Raw genomic sequence first — 16,959 nt, 5'->3', positions numbered from 1 at the left:
CTGGTGAAGAGAATGGAGCCCACGGGCAGACAGCCCACAGACTCCTCACCACTTGTGTTCCTTAGCAAATAGGCAGCCAGTGTGTTTTCCACTCATATCTTCATGAAGGCATTTATAGCCAGTAGCAAATAGAGCATCAGTATACAATATGAAGAAATGTTTAAAATGCAGAGATTATAATAGAGGGTGGCTATAGTCCTTTCTGTTGCAAAGACTTTACTAACAAAGAACAAGCTCTTCATTCTATCAATGAATTAACAAGTATCCGCAGCACCATGCTAATATTTTCAAGGAGTCTGACAATCCTGAGAGCATAAAATCCCACACTTTAAAAATGCTAACAAATGAGTTCGACTTCATCCTCTCCACTGCCATGAGGTGGGATGTACGCCAGGCTATTCTCACAGCGGAACTTCTCCGATCAGAAATAAAAAAGCCTGTGAGAAGATGGCTCTGTGCTCCCCTCTCTTACTGCCACAGTCCAAAACCTGTATCGCAACGAATGTTTAAAAGCTTCACTTCCCTGTAGGTTACTGCACTCCTATACGGGCTTAATCAAATACGTAACCAGTTACATCAGTATTTTTTCTTAACTGTTTTCCAGGCTTACAGGATATGTATCACCAAAAATGCACCCTTTATAAATCAATATATTTAGATTTAGGCAGGCTGTGTATCTGAGCAACAGCAAGCAGAGATTGTTGTCCATGCATTATATTTCCTCCGATTACTCATTTATTACACAATGGTGTTCTAAATTTTACCCATCACTTCCTTCTTGTGTTTATTAACGAGGAAAAAAATTTCAACTTAAACAAGTTTTGCTTTTTCATGATGACATATTCTGCAAGTTAGGTACAAGCAGTTAATGCAAACCAATTTTAAAAACTGCTGCGCTCATGACTGTAAGCAAGACATGTTTGAGGAAATAAAAAAAGAACAGGATGGTGCTCCTTTTGTTATAAAGCTTATTTATGCAACTGACTACTCTTTCCTTAATCTATTATTCTTCATTTTTCTCATTTATATGTATTTTTTGTAATAAGAATATAAAGCTAAATAAACAGAGGAAGAGGCAAATGTATCATAGAACCACAGAATCATAAAATGGCCCGGGTTGAAAAGGACCACAATGATCATCCACTTCCAACCACCTGCTATGTGCAGGGTTGCCAACCACCAGACCAGGCTGCCCAGAGCCACATCCAGCCTGGCCTTGAATGCCTCCAGGGATGGGGCAGCCACAACATCCTTGGGCAACCTGTTCCAGTGCGTCACCACCCTCTGTGTGAAAAACTTCCTCCTAATTTCTAACCTAAACCTCCCCTGTTTCAGTTTAAAACCATTCCCCCTTGTCCTACCACTGTCCACCCTTGTAAACTAAGCTCTAGGATTTTTGGGGTTTGTTATTGTTGTTTTTTATTTGTTTGTTTTAAATGGGCACATATTCCATAAAGCATTGGTCTTCCTAAGGGCTTCAGATTAAAACAAACCTAGCAAACTACACCATTATTTTTTCCCTGACTTCTTTCTACCTCAGGAATTCAGATGCAATTTGCTGTTATTCAAAACAAAATTAGTTGAAGTATGAGTCACAGTTTTATGGTAGCAAGGAATATAAGATGCATGATTCTTAGTGTATCAAATGTAGAAAAGTGCATCAAAGTTTTTTAAGGCTTCTTCTAACAAAAGTGCAAGATCGTGAAGGAAAAGTAAACTCAGTGATGGCAAAGAAACTGCAGTCACCCAGTGGACTCTCAGCTGTTTATATAAATACCACATATTACTGTGTGGCTCTGAATCTGTATAAACACCTGTGGCAAGAGCTGAGCATCAATCAAATGAAAACCCAGAGGAGACCTCCAAGCAGCTCTACTGATCAGCAGTCATTAATGCTCAAAGACACGCTCACCTTGCGAGCTCAGCTTCATGCCTTGGCTTCAGCCAAGTTACCAGAGCAGTCCCTGGCCAAGTCCTGATTCTCTGCAGCTTGCATTAGAGCTGCACTGAGATCAGTGTCTCCATAACTAGTAGCCATAGAGGTGGCAACACCACTGCACCTCAGAAATACATCACACTGTCGAACTTTACGTGGATGTTCCAAACCTGGGGATTACGTGGGTGAGGGATGGACCACACACTTGCATTATTTCACTAAGTTTTTGGAGGCCATTTCTTTGTTAAAACCTGAATTAATCTAGTTAGATTAAGAACAGATTAGGTGAAAGTGTAGAGAAAGGTGACTGAAATATGGAGGACAAGGTCTCCAGCTCAGATAAGTTGCCCTACTATGGTATTTACCTAAATAAGTGGTATAGGGTAGACATAATTTACATAAACATGACTCAGCCCACTCTATGTGTTAGGAACTTGCACGACACCCAAAATCCTTCCCTTCCATTGGTATTTGGAGTGTTTTATCCCTTCCTTGCTCCACCTGAAAATGGTAGACTTTATGAGCAGTGACTTCCGGAGTCTGAATCACAGAGGTAAAGAGTGTAATCCCCAAACTTCAAATGTCAAAAACAGAACAAGACCAAGGCTATTTCAGTCACTGTAGATCAACGTTCCTGGTCTAAATTAGTCAGCTGCCTGTTATGCAAGATCATCCTCCCTGCTAGTCATTCTCACAGGGTATTTACAGAACAGTCCATGGGAGCTGGTGAGAATCTTACTGAAGGTACTACCAGGAGGAGGCTACTTTAAAAAGAACATACTGCATACGTTTCCAGGCAGACATTTAAATAGATGCTTCTATAAACTATTTGTTTTTTCATATTCCGTCATATACGTACACACACAAATGCAAATACACACGTGCACAAACCAGATTTGCGTGTTATTGCAGGTAATATAGGAAGAAATATGTAAAGATGTTTTTAAAAATGTTTCTGAGACATGAAATTTTCTGCTACTTTTGGATAGCATACGTTTATTTGAAAGTAGTTTTCAAAATGCAGCCTTCAGAAGAGAGTATTTCACAAATCAAACTGATTCACTCAGAGCTTATTTTACCAGGATGACATTTACTGGAGTAAGGGGAAGAGAGAAATCAGAAAAATTTGTTTTTATATCAACCCAGTGGAGTCATATCTTTCCTTTTCTGCATGTTTGATTCAATGTCCTGGACAAGTTGTAAACCATCTCATCAGAAAGATCACAACCAAATGCACTCAAAATATTTTAGCACAACGATCTGTTGCTCCTCCGTAGTCATTGCCTTGCACTCTGATTTCATTAATTTTGATGGCTTGGGTTCTAGGTCCAGCTTCATCTGTATGGGATGATTCCTACCTGCTTGACACAAGTTAAATGACTCCTTTTTGGAAAAAAATTAAGAAGTAAAGTGCATACAAACTGAGCAAGCCAGAAAAATCTCTCTGAATCTTCTTTTGCTGCTAGCATCATATGACAGCTCTTTTCTAGGTTCAGAGTTGTCTCAATTATTCTTCTCGATTATTAGAGAAGCCAGAGAAGAGAAGACAACTAATGTTTGACTTGTCATCATTATTTTTACTGTGTGTTTCTTTTCATTTCTTAAAAGGTACAGTACATGAATTAAAACTAGTTTAACTCATTTTATATAAACAGAATACAACCTGGTCTATACAAGTTCAGGGTCATCTTATCTTCTAGGCATGAGATAGGAAATTGGGATTGCTAAACCAAGCCAAGAGGTAGGCTACTTTTGTTTGATAGATAAAAGTATTTTTCAATAGCATCTGACCAAAAATGCAGGAGTTTCAGCAAAGCCCGCCAAACCCCAAATGGACTCTCTGATGATTTGGCACAAACTGAGATAACACTGAAAGCAAGTACGGCCAAATTAGTACTCGCATTCAGTTGAAATGAAATGGACTATAATATAAATACATCAAAATTGGGCCCACGTCCTGCAATTCACTATGCAGGCAGATTGTCAAAGGCAGAATCAGCACTTTGGTGAGCTGAAAGCTAATGAGGGACAGCTCTATGAATGAATGAATAAATAAATAAATAAATAAATAAATAAATAAATAGACATCAGAATTGCTAGAAGTAAAACAGCTGAAATCCTGCATCTAACTAATATTTGCTAAATACCACAGACACCAACAAACTCTTTAAGAGCAATTATTTCTGGCCTGTAAACAATTCACACATGTAGTAAAAAGAATTCTATGCAACACTGTGCCAAGCTGATTTGGATAAAAGTCTAAAATAACCTGAGCACTATGTTTACCCACAGCAAAGCAAGTGCTTCAGTAAGGATTAACCAGTCCATGTACCAATGCACTTCCTGAGCACAGCCCAAGCAAGAGATTTTTGAAGACTAAAGATGAGAGAGGAGGGAAAGGTTAAACATACAAATCCCAGAAACAAAGGTGTCCTTAACTGCTGAGATTTTTTGGTAAATGCAGCCTACAATGCAGTTCCTCTGCTTCATGTTTGTTCTGAATCAAGAGAACAAATGAAGCAGTTTGGTACTATCAAAGAAATAATTTTACAGATTTTTTTTTTACATTGAGACGACAGGTTGCACGTTGCTATATAAATCAGATCTTACACTGTGACACAAGGATCTGCTAGGAGAGTCAGAAAAACATGCTCTGAAAAAGCTTCAAATCTGAACACTAAGGAGAAAAAAAATGGAACAGAAAAAACAGAACATGTTTTTTTTTACAGAGAAAAAATATGTACAGAAAAGGGAAAAAATATGTACAGATAATAAAGGGACAACCACAAGAACAACAAAAAGCCTTACCATGATGTTTGCACAACTGTGTGTCTGTAGCCCATGCTATAAATGTGGATACCTTCTATTTCCATCATCTCAGCCCCTCTAGTGGCCAATACCTGAAGATCTTGCCTTCAGGAGGGACAAGATCTATCAGTATGTACCATTTGCTACTGCTCCTCTATCTTGTCAGAGATTTTTTATCTTAATTGTGTAATTTTTTCTGGAGATATAACTTGTCACCTTTTATTAGCATTTTTGTCAGTGCTGGTGCTACGTGCATACATTTAATTGCTAAGCAACAAAAAGTAAGCTCTGCACAGCACATTCAATTCCTGCATTCCCTGTGCCATGCATTGTTCCTGGTGCACTTACATAACATGAAATACCAAAAAAAAAAAAAAAAAAAAAAAGAAAAGAAAAAAAAAAGAGAGAGATAAAAATATTTATTTCTGTTTCCATAGCATCTAGAAGCCACAATCAGGAATCAGACTCCACTGTGCTAGTCACTTGGCTGAGAGCAGGCATCCAAAGACATGAGCAAAGGAACTGATGTGAAGTGAAGGAAAGTTGAAAGTAGAACTCAGTTTCAGCATTAGCATAAACAAGTAAACTAAAGGCTCAGGGGTGACTGTCCACCCACACCAGACAGCACATATATTCAAGCATAGGAGAAATATCCCTTTGGTTAAAATTCTTCAAATATTTGAGACATCCGTAAGCACAGTGGTCTTAATGTGCAAATCTGAAAGCTTATCAGTTTGGGAGACTTATTTGCACTGAATCATTAAATAATCTCTTCTCCCTTCTCACTTCAACAGGTAGAAGAAAAATAGAACAGGCACTATTTCCTCATGAAGAAATTGTACTCCACTATCTATTTTTCCTATTTTGCCTAAAATTGAAGGATGCCATTTCAGAAATCTATGCATAGTGTGAACCTGGATTATTAAAGCTCATCATAAAAAAAAGACTGCAATTCTATCTCTCATTTATTGAAGAATAGATGTTTACAAAATAATTCTGTTTTCTCTTGAAATGTAAGAGGACAGTGATCCGTACTTGCTGTTGGCATTATTACCAGCCATTATTCTCATCAAAGGCAACACTACATTTCTAAATAAAGAGTGTTTTATCTTCAATATTCAGAGGAAAGAACAGCTTGGAAAATAAAGCCATTACTATTTGTGTGCACAAACTTGCACAACCACCTATAACTATTTTTATTTCTGCAGTGAGATAAGAATTTAGGCATTGGACCTGACTTGCACTGTATTCCTTTGATATCTCCCATATAGAAAAAAAAGAGATGAAATTGGCCACAGTGAACCAGTTGAGAAGACCCAGTAGAATCCTCCCAGTCTGTATTTCAGGATACCAAATATCAAGAAATACAGCAGGTATAATTTAAGACAGGTATCCGATCCAGTAGATCCCAAGAATCAATAAGAGCGTGAGGAAAACAGGCAGTGATATCAAATCATGGCCTTTCAATACATAAAAACCTCTTATAAGGGAGATGGAGAAAGACTTTTATCATTGCTGATAGTGAAAGGACAAGGGATAACAATTTTAAACAGAAACTCTGGAAGTATTCAAGGCCAGGTTGGATGAGGCTTTGGGCAACCTGGTCTAGCAGAAGGTATCTGCTCACAGGACGATCTTTCAAGTCCCTTCCAACCCAAACTATTCTGTGACTGTGCACACAGTCCTGTCAAATGGCACTAATATTTCCTTTGGGTTCCTACATTTTTATGTCCAATTAATACTTTTGTAGAAAAATGAGTATTTTTGGCAATCCCAACACAAGTAAGCTCAGTAAGAGGTTATCTGAAGGAAGAGAAGATACAAAGAAATTGAACTTCTCCAATTGACAATGAGTCCTGTCTCATTTAGAGGGACAAGATGAGGGCTGTGGTTGTGCTCTGCACTGTCCAGCATACTCCCTTGGGATGACTGAACAGCATTCTTCTAAATGAACAACAGCAGGAGCACACAGAGAATATTAGCAAGCTCCTAAACTAATTAATTAAAGCAGTACTTAATCATACAAAGTGTGGGGTTGTTTTTGTTTTTGTTTTTGTTTTTGTTTTTTGCATTAAGCTACTCAAAACATTAATTATTTAACCCCTAAAGCATATGTGTGAAGATATTCTTTGTATTCTTATTTCATAAGAGTGGAGATAGATGCTCAGAGAGGCCATCTGATACAAAGACCCATAGAGTTAAATTCTACATCCTCTTGACCCAAGCCAGATGCCATGTGAGAGACATGGTTTTTGTCTCCTGGGTGACTTTGGTTGATTTCTACATACAAGGCAGCAGAAGTCTGGTATATGCTCAGTTGTACTACACAATGGTTGATAATGTTGGCTTTTAAGATAGAAATTCTGAAAAAAATCTCTCAATCTGGTATATTAAAGGCATACCATACTTCGTGTGCTGATAACAATGAAGACAAGAGAGGAGAGTCATGAAGATAATGAGGGGACTGGAGCACCTCCCCCATGAAGACAGGCTGAGGGAGCTGGGCTTGTTCAGCCTGGAGAAAAGAAGGCTGCAGGGTGACCTCATTGCAGCCTTTCAATACCTAAAAGGAGCCTACAAACAGGAGGGGAATCAACTCTTTGAAAGGGTTGATAGTGGCAGGACAAGGGGAAATGGTTTTAAGTTGAGGGAGGGAAGATTGAGGTTGGATGTCAGGGGGAAGTTCTTTACAGAGAGAGTGGTGAGGTGCTGGAACAGGCTGCCCAGAGAGGTTGTGGATGCCCCGTCCTTGGAGGTATTCAAGGCCAGATTGGATGGGGCCCTGGGCAGCCTGGTCCAGTATTAAATGGGGAGGTTGGTGGCCCTGCATGTGGCAGGGTTGGAGATTCACGATCCTTTATGTCCCTTCCAGCCCTGGCCATTTTGTGATTCTGTGACTTGATCTATTTCCCCACCATTTCATCTCTGAGCGTTCCAATGGCTTAAACATCAGACACACCCAGACCCAGCAGAGCCTTCACGGACTCGGTGACACAGATAATTTTATAACTTTCCAAGTTTGGCTTTTAGTGATGACTGCAATATAACTATGGAGTATTCAGTGCATGTACTATGTATTCCCTGAACGTGGGTTACACCAACAGCATGGGGGGGCTACAAGAAGGAAGAGGACAGACTCTTTAGCAAGGTCTGGTATGATAGAAGAAGGAGAAATGGTTTCAAACTAAATGAGGGAACATTTAGATTAGATATAAGGAAAAGTTTTTATTATAATTGGAGGAGGAAAGAAGCACTGGAACAGTTTGTCCGTATAGGTGGTGTACTTCTGGAGACATTTAAGATAGGGCTGAATGGGGCTCTGACCAACCTAATCTAGCTGCAGATGTCCCTATTCACTGTAGAATACTTACAGTGGATAACCTTTAAAGGACCCTTCCAACTCAAACGATTCTATGGGCAATAAAATAGAATCATAGAATCACAGAATCACCAAGGTTGGAAAAGACCTCCATCTAGTCCAACCATCCACCTATCACCAATATTTCATCATTAAACCATGTCTCTTAGTACAACATCTAAATATTCCTTAAACACCTGCAGGGATAGTGACTCAACCACGTCCCCAAGAAGCCCATTCCAGCACCTGATCACTCATCCATAGAAGAATTCTTTTCCTAATATCCAACCCGAACCTCCCTGGCACAACTTAAGGCCATTCTCTTTAGTCCTATTGGTAGTTATGTGGGAGAAGACGCTGATCACAACCTCACCACAACCTCCTTTTAGGTAATTGTAGATCTCCTCTGAGCCTCTTATTCCAAACAATCCCAAACAATAGTAGCCAACAAGCACTAAAAATAAAGGTTACGTGTGACGGTTTTTTGTTGTTCCATTATTTTTTTTAATAGCTCTTCCATTTCTTCAGAGAGTGTTAGCCATAACCTGTTTGAGGAAATCATGCAGGTTAAGAATTGGTTACAGGATGTAGGGTGATGACCCACTGCAAACCCATGGGCTGTGCATGTGTATCAGCAATCAGGAGCTCTGAGCAGAGCTAATGGGATTTGGGAAGGCATCTTTATTCCCTACAGAGGATCATTACAGAATGTGCCTGCTTAAAATAATAATGAAAGGGAAATGGACATTAAGACTGCGCTTTCCAGACTGGGACTCTCAGTGGTTAATCATCTTTTATCCGACAGAGTGCTGGCAGCAGCAGTAGGTTTTGCTCATACATGAGCAAACACTCGTGAGTGTTAATGGGGCCACCTTTCTAAATGAGGTGGCTGGACAAGGACTTACTGGGCTCAGAAAATGATCCTCCAGAGAAAATATAATAAAATTGAATAGATTTCTGCTCATTACAATAGTATTTTCCAGGGACTGTCTGATATAGATCACTAGCAGTAAGATAATTTCCAGCCAGTACTGAGCTGAAAAGATACATTTCTAACTCAAAACATGCGTCATCAAAGACTGAGTCCAAACCAAACTGGAACTGTGGATTAAAGAGCCATTTTCAGAATGTGTGTGTGTAAAAAACTCAAAGTTATTTGAGTAACTCAGTTCATCAAATAAAACTTGTCATTTGGTTGTTTTTTTCCCTTGATAGATAGTAATTCAAAGTAAGTATATGGAGCAACAACTGGTATTCTCTCTAATTCTTTCTCTTTCTTAATATCAACAATTTCCACATTTTTTTCTTACTGAACTATTATTTTCAGTTTTTCTGTATCCACTACTACTTTAGAGACACCTCACAAAAACCTGTTAGCAAAGAGATCAGAGTACCTTTTTTTGCCACATTGGTACGTGGAGACAATTTTAACCTTTGTTGAGTCTGGAAGTACTCACTGGTCAGTCAGCGACTGAATAAAGAGCTGAATAATAGCTGTGAATTCTACTGTTGTAATATAAATTTAAGCTTTCAACAAAATAGTTTCTTAGGGATGGGTAAGCATGGTGGAGCATGGAAGTGGGATAAGCATGGGAGTGGAGCATAATGGAAATTTCTGCGATTTAGTACCTCAGAGCAACGAACACAAGTGCGTATCTTCAATAACTTTCCTTCAAATCATCAAATCAGTGCCTCTTTGCTTGTAATGCAGAGGCAGTGTTTTACTCACAGTATCTCAGACATGGCTAAATGCAGTTCAGTGAGCAATAATTTTAGAATTTGTAAAATAGTTAAGTTTTCAACATGCTATAATCTGACAGAAAATGAGATCCGAAGCTCCTGGAATACTGGAGCATAGTCAATCTCAAGTGTGTTTTAAATTTTGCTACCAAAATAGCAAATGAAAAACCCATCTCAATCCCTGACATTTCCTTCAGTTGAACGTAGATCATGGGGCAGGTGGGAGATGGGGCATGACATATCTCACATGATCAGCATCAAACAAATGCAAGTGAGAGAGTACCACTGAAATTCTAGAAGTATTTCAAATTGAGGAGTAATATCTCTCCTCACAGATGCCACAGATATTAGATGAAGTCTATCACTGTAGAAAGTTATTTGTGGCATTTAAAAGAGTTGAAAGAGGTCTTTGTTCTCTGGCCTCATTTGCTCATAACAGGAACATAACACTAAAATGCACATATAAATTTTAATTGGACATTAGTAAGACATGCATATTTGCATATCAAGGATAAAACTGGAATGCTGTTATCCACACTTCCCAAAGAAAAAGGAATGGAAGGGACTTCAGTTCACAATAGGCCGGGTTTTATGGCTAGACTTCTTTCTGTAGCAGTTGCCATCTGCCAGCTCTTATGCCTATGCCACCAGTTTAATGAGATTTGGTAATTTTGCTTATGTCTTAATTCAGACCAAAATAGCTCAGTGGTAGAAATAACAGGAGAGCTGTTGGGAAAAAAATTATTAATTAGAAACTTTCAGGTATTGAAGACTCACTGGACTGAAGAAAGCCTTCACTCATTTTCTAAAATAAAGAAGGTATTGGATGAGGTGCACTTTGCATTCTTGACTGTAATAAGAGTGGGAACAGCTTTGTATTGTATGCTCTAATGCAAAGATGAAAACTGTGGTGTTCTACTGGCATATAAAAAAGCGTATCTGCAGCAGCATCATCTTATGTACAATATGAAATTAAGCACAGCACTGATAAACAAGTGGTTTCACACAAGGTACAACAGCACCCGTGATGTTGTCTCAGGTTGTGTGTGCTTCATAATTAATATTATTTGCAGAGGAAAACTATATTATCGAAAAGTAGTGCAGTTAAGTGACATTCATAATACCCACCATGCCATCCATTAACCTCAGCAATTTTAAATAGCATCGTAGTCATCCATGGCATTTCAGATTTCTTACAGCTTCAAAATCTGTGGGCAGCTTCACAAGCTTTTTGCAAAGTTTCTCATGACTTGGACATCTGTAAAATTCCCTCCAGACTTTTCTTCAATTAATCTCTTGTTGCACCCCCAGTTATTCATATCTCTGAATAAGGATAGAGGTAGGCCCTTAAAACCGTGCTCTACTGAACAAAACGTTTTTTAACTCATTGATAATTTTAGGTGCTAAATTATATTAAAAGCATTCTGTTTCTTAATCTTACCTTTCTGTCTCCATTTCAATGTGTTTTTGATGAGCAGATTTCCCAGCTGAGTCCTATAACGAGGAGTCAAAGCAATTTAATATTGATCTGCTGGCTTTCACCAACTAATCCACCGTTTGACACAGTTGTCCTCAAAGGTTTGAACAATCTTGTTATTTAGATGAAAAAAATGTATACATTCTGTAGCCATAAGAAATACTGCAACACACCACTGCCTGATGTGTTGCTTAGAGACAACTGCTCAAAGCAGAATCTGAAAATATTCAGCGAATTACAGTATCGCTGGCCAGTATTTTAATGCTCCGGATTCCTGTTTGGTAAAAGCAATTTTTTATCCAGCAGACAACAAAGGGAACCCATCTCCCTTTAGATAAGCAGTCACTGAAAGTTCTCTTTTGGTTTTTAATTTCCACTTAGTTCCCCCTGAGTTTGGCCTCCCTCCTGAGGTTCATTTTGCTGAACGTTTTTGTTATTCACCAACTGTGAAAGAAAGAGTATTAAATACTGCTTCACTGACAAATTTTCTTCCTGGATGTGTACTCAGGCAGTATGTAAAGGTAGAACTGGGATGCCCAATTTTGGCATGCTGGTTTTTTGTTAATTTCTCTAATCCACCAAGGGTAGAAATCTTTGGTGCCTCTTCGTTAATTCCTGACCTCATGAAACTGGTATTATTTTCTTGCAAGGAATTGATTAAGATTTCAACAGAAGCAGAACTGCTACGACAACAACACCTTTACATTACCTCTGTTAAGAAACAGTAGTAGAACCACTTCCTTGACATAAATATTTCTGTATTTCTGATAGAGATGTGTGAGAGGATGTTGTATCTTCCTTTATGGCTGGCAGTGTGTTGTATAACCTAACACAATATAATACAACATGAAAAAGATATTTAGCTTTTCAGACAACGCTAGTAGGTAAGAAATAGAAAATACACTGGACGTACTACCCTAAATCATACACTAAAAGAGTGCCAGAAGTCAAAACTTACCTGTCCAACTTGTTATTCACCTTATTGATTCTGACCTTATCACCTTAGTGATTCTGACATTACAGAGAGAATCTGCCCAGTTTTAACTTTGGATCACACATAAAAAGCCTCATGTTGGAGATGGTGCAGAGTTTTGAGACTAAAAGTCATGTTTAATCTCAAATTCCAGATTCTGGAAGGATGACATGTGCTTTATGAATGGGAAGAATGAAAAATAAATTTATCTGAATACAGTAAGGGAAACGTGGTCGCTTTGGGTCTGGGTTTTAACACACACTAAATTTGCAATGGCTTATTTATATAATATATACCTCTATATATATAGGGTAGTTATAATTTGCCAACTCCTAATGAACACAGGTAGCAACTGCACTGACTGGCTTACTGTGCTTCATCAGAACTATGCTGTGCCAAACTGAAAACTCATTTGGGACTGGCAGTTTTCCTACTCTGTCTATTCGCCCAGTAAGTATACAAACAGGGCTTAGGGATGGAAGACTAAATTTCCTACTGCTTGATATGCAGGAGATTGGCCTTAAAGACAATGGCGTATAGAGAAATACATTATTCCTGCTTTTTAACATACTCCAATTCAGTCTACAAGCCCCTTTTTTTTCCCCCCAAAGAGAACTGACAAAACACTAAGAATGTGTTTCATAAAAGAGTATCCACATTTCTAAGATATGAATTCTGAAGGTCATTTTCTGTAATGTTACAGCAATCTCCACCTGATTAAATTGCCTACTGCTCCGAATCTAATGAGAGACTGAAAATTCTCAATGGTAATTGGAACAGACGATGTCTTTAAAGAGAGAAAGCGAGAGGGCAGCTAGCTGAAGCACAGAAGAATGCTTATAAGCATGGATGTGCAAGAAGTCCTTCCTGGGAAAAACAATTAAAGACTATTTTATTTGGAAAACATTGAGTTTTTATTTGTGCTACTCCACTGGAGTCCTGGAGATAGTTATCAAGCCAGTGTCCTCTTTCTTGCCTTCATTTGCAGTTTCTATGGTAAATTGAATGGTTTCACATTTTTCAGAATAAAAGATTTGTGAATACTGTCACCAACTCTGTTTTGTCTCTTGCAGTGTATTTCTTTAAAATAAAAAGTATGTTACTCAAAACAAAGCCATTCTCAGGAAATCCAAACACACACAAAGATACAAAGGCAGCAATGACTACCTAATTATATGGTACATTAGGAAATAAGAAGTATTTTCAGCTTAATTAATACAAAGTCCTGGAAAAGCACTAAGTATTATTTACGCTCTTGCAATAAGATATATTAAAAAAATATTAATGGAGATTGAAATGGCACTGAAGAAAACCTCTGTCAAGTATGTGGCTTAGATGTGCATTAGGAAGATAATGATAAAAGGGCAATTCTTATTAAACTGTCATGTATTTTTAAAATCAGAATCAGAATTTCTCCCCCTGAAAAACGCAGTCTGCTTTATGTAAATGTTATTTAAAGTAAGTCCTACGAACTCGATTGTATAGAAGATCAGGCAAAGCAATTGCAGTAGTCCTTGGTTCATAACCAATAGAATTACTAATATTATGATTTCTTTAAGCCTGCAACTCCATCTTGATATCCATATTTTACTCTGACTGCAAAATGCATATCAGAAATCTAGACTGACTTTATTTGCAAGTTAATATGTAACATAAAAGCAAAATTTTAGTTTATTAAATAAAATTGCAACCAGTTAAGATTCCTTTATAAATGTCATTGAGAAAGCAATGGTTCTAAATTAGAGAGAAAATAGCACATGGAAAATCTATAAGTCTGTCCTGGCTTTCTAAAATGACTAGCCCTGCAATTGGAAGCTGCAATGAGTTGGGGTCCTCAGGTCATTGCTATGAGAACTCTGCAGGCGTCCCAGCAGTAAATAAGCTCTTTCAGAAGCAGTATCTGATGTTCCCTGTCTATTCTGTGCCAGGAGCATGTCAAAATAAAGATGAATTGTGGTGCAAGTCTGGGGTTAAAATCTGTCCTCAAGCATATGACTATGGTTTATCACTCATTTAAAGAGTGGCTTATTTTCTAGTTACCAATTTTCTTTCAGAGCAGCTATTTTTTTACAGTCATATGCGTCTGGGTGAAAAGGACAGACCTCAACTCTTATTCATTGGTCTGTTATGTTTACAAGTAGGAGAGTGGCAAGGTGTGCAAAACAATGAGCAACACAGAGCTGTAAGCAGCAGAAGAGATTGAAGCACAGGTGTGAACCACGCTTTCCAAGCAGGCAGCAGAAATGGACATCAGTAAAATGTTATGTCTTTTTGTTTTAAGAGAAAGCAAATTCAGGTACAGGCAATTCCCTCCAGATCTATTACTACTTACAGTGGATACAGACATCACTCCTGGCAAGATGTTCAAGGAGAATAGAGGGATGGGGAGAACAGCAACTACCAGCAGAGTTCTTGTGTGCAACACAAAGGGACTTGGCTAATAATGGCTTTCCAATGCTATTACACTGTAAGTTATCATAAATAACAACTCAACAATATCAAAAAGAAAAATGTCTGGGACAGTAATATAAGTAATAAGACTGCCTATTAAAAGGTTTCAAGATAAAAAATATGTTCTTTTAAAAAGCTTTTTGCTTAATTTTGCCTCAGGAGACTGAAATAGTTTTTCTAATACCATTAGTCATTATTACTTTCTGATAGCCGAACGATGTACTGGTCTAACTCTGCAAGCAGTAGCAGGTACCCCAGTCCCTGGTAATGCTCTCTGACAGAGCAAATTGTGAGACTTTTAATTGCAAACAAGAAAGGAAGAACTCTTTGCAGAACTCTCTGCTCACATGAAGGTTACCCTTGCACCAGCTGTCACATCACAACTCAAGCCTTCCTTTCCTGCAAAATATAAGAGGAACATAGCAGAACAAGAAGTGTGCAACTATGCACAGGTGAGAACTTCTTAGAGGTGACATAAGCTCCCCAGGAACCTTATTCCATCAATAACACAAATCAATCCTTCAGCTCTTCTGATTTCAGGAACAATTTGTTCCCCTGTCACCATCGCATGCCCATGACCATTCAAAAGGGAAGATATAAGCCTGGGGCTCATTCTGATGTTTGAGACAGAAAGAAAATCCAACAATGTTTCTGCTCTAATTGAACTTTCTGGCCAATGTTTACCAAATGGTTTGCAACTGGTGAGAGAAAAAAAAGGAAAAAAAAGAAGAAAAAGACAGAAATAAGAGAGAGTATAAATGCTAGCTTACATTTCAAGCCATGGTTTCTCCAGAACTGGTTTCCAAATTGCTCAGATTTTAGCAGAAATTTGAGAAAACTGGTCAGTTCTCTGATGTCTGCTTGGACAGTTTTCACTGCCTTAGAGAAAGACAATCTTTGATGGAACAACAGAACACAGAAGATAAACAAGATAAGAGCAAGACAATTCTGATCACTAAACTATGCACTGGTTTCACCTCTAAGAGAATCACAGAATCATAGAAAAAGAAGAGAAAGCATATCTTATTATTCATTCCATCTGAAATCTATGGGGTAAGCTTGATTCTTTATATACTAAAGTCTATTTTACTGAAATACTAAATGAATGGAAATAACATTTGTATTCAAATTTTAGGTCCTATGTCACTAAGCTTAACAACACCAAGTAGATAAAGTCAAACAAATCTAATTTACATTTTATGATATAGAGATTCAGGAATAATAAAGATATAACAGCAAAAAAAGGAAAATCAATAAATCCCCACATCATAATGGGTTTCACTTTACTCTCTGAGAAGTACACATTGCCATTAATTTTGCAGGCTATATACTAAGATAAGGACACTTAGTCATGAAATCACTGTCAGAGAACTGTTAACTGTCAAGAATCTGTTCATCACAACACTTGTTTCTTCTTGATTCACTTTAACTTGAACAAATCTGAATATTAATGCACAACAAAAATAGCAGTCTTTGCATGCAAAACTTCTGTGTTTCACTGAAGACACCCCCACTTCCTCCTACCAAACAGCTGCGTAAAACAGTATATTCCAAAAAAATTTACTTAATGCTGGAATACCAAAGAATGGCTGAGGTAAAAGGAAGTCTTTTTCTCAAATGCCTTGTTTAGTGAAGGCACTTGAATGTATTTTTATTTTATTTACCCATTATAAAGCTGTTGGTGTGTTGCATAACTCATTTCAAGCTGGAATTAATCTACAATAAAGCTATGATCTGAATGAATCCTTAAAGAATTATCATCACTTTCTACACCATCTATTGGTGAACTGGAAAGAGGCAATGAATGAGCTTTTACTCAGAAATTAAACACTAATGACAGACACAAGAATCTGTTGTTAATCAACTATTCAAATACACAGAGGAAGCAGAGATGTGTTGAGAAGCACCCATTGGGTCCAAAATAGGAATGAGAAACTTCAAGACAAGCACACAGACAAAAACAGTAGTTCACAGCATTTATCTTCAAGCTAATCAGTACACTAAATAATGCAGTTTACATCTTGCTATAGGCAAGGCTTTTGATGGTTCTGTTTTTGGCAAAATTTGAATGATGAATACCTGTTGTGTGGATGTGTTAAATTCACAAGCTCATGCTAATACCTTGATTCATTTCAGCCTGCAGTGTGTTTGTGCAAAATGACATTAGCCAAATCAGCATAGTTTGAGTGCCCCAATGGGTTGTTCTGTGAAGATTT

At 37.9% G+C, this 16,959-nt stretch overlaps 2 protein-coding genes across 13 annotated transcripts in view; both read right to left on the bottom strand.

The window, feature by feature from the left end:
• The window catches only part of FBXO25 (F-box protein 25), a 653,677-nt gene that overhangs the window by 320,975 nt on the left and 315,743 nt on the right, over nt 1-16,959 (bottom strand). The window lies entirely within an intron of this gene.
• The window catches only part of DLGAP2 (DLG associated protein 2), a 451,834-nt gene that overhangs the window by 328,388 nt on the left and 106,487 nt on the right, over nt 1-16,959 (bottom strand). For 3 of the 12 annotated variants that reach the window (XM_052697366.1, XM_052697383.1, XM_052697415.1), the window contains exon 1: nt 4,745-4,817. The exons of 8 other annotated variants lie outside the window; for them this stretch is intronic. The gene's annotated coding sequence lies outside the window, so the exon portion shown is untranslated. Of the gene's footprint in view, nt 1-4,744; nt 4,818-16,959 lie in introns of those variants that run through there. One more of the 12 variants, XM_052697393.1, reaches the window with a different exon arrangement.

The sequence above is a fragment of the Tympanuchus pallidicinctus genome, unplaced genomic scaffold (assembly GCF_026119805.1).
Source record: "Tympanuchus pallidicinctus isolate F22 unplaced genomic scaffold, pur_lepc_1.0 scaffold1, whole genome shotgun sequence".
NCBI classification, from domain to species: Eukaryota; Metazoa; Chordata; class Aves; order Galliformes; family Phasianidae; genus Tympanuchus; species Tympanuchus pallidicinctus.
The sequence above is the reverse complement of the archived record's forward strand: the minus strand, read 5'-3'. Positions and strand labels throughout refer to the sequence as shown.